Genomic DNA, 682 nt, shown 5'->3' with positions numbered 1-682 from the left:
ATTATCCGCAGACCGATGGTCAAACCGAAAGGGTGAATCGCGTCATCGAAGACGTTCTCGCAACTTTTGCGCTAATACGCCGAATCGCTGGAGCGCCATGTTACCACTCGTAGCGTTTGCACTGAACAATGCAGTGCATTCGTCTACAGGCTACGCACCGTTATACGTGAACGGGCTGATTCACCCTCGCGTCCAGCTGACGCCGCCATCCCATGGCTCAAGGCTTGGTGGGGGGATAGCCAAACGGCTAGCTGATGTCGGCCTCCTCACCATCCGTAAAGAAGTCGATGACTTCTTGTCTACCAGACTAAGTGCCCTGTGACACGTTCGCGATGCGATGGCTGGAAGCCAAGACCTGCAGAAAGAATATGCAGATGAAAAAGGAAGAGGCAAGGTGGAAAGCTTTATGGTTGGGGACCTGGTTTTATCAAATTCTAAAAACCTGCCTACAAATGCAGCCTCTGCTATCTTCAGGACAAAGCTTCGTCCACGGTTCATCGGAACGTCTAACGTTGTGGCCAAGCGGGACCTAGCGTATACGATGAACCTTTTGAAACGGATGCGCACCCACCCGGTGTTCTACGTGGGCTTGCTCAAGCCGTACCAGGGTCCGGCGCAAGTGAACGCGAAAGCGTTGCCGCCGAGCGGATTCCACGGGCCCTCGGCCACCCAGAAGCTGAAC

The sequence above is a fragment of the Plasmopara halstedii genome (genome assembly GCF_900000015.1).
Source record: "Plasmopara halstedii genome assembly, contig: Scaffold_322, whole genome shotgun sequence".
Lineage (NCBI taxonomy): Eukaryota > Oomycota > Peronosporomycetes > Peronosporales > Peronosporaceae > Plasmopara > Plasmopara halstedii.
This window is presented reverse-complemented; position numbering follows the sequence as displayed.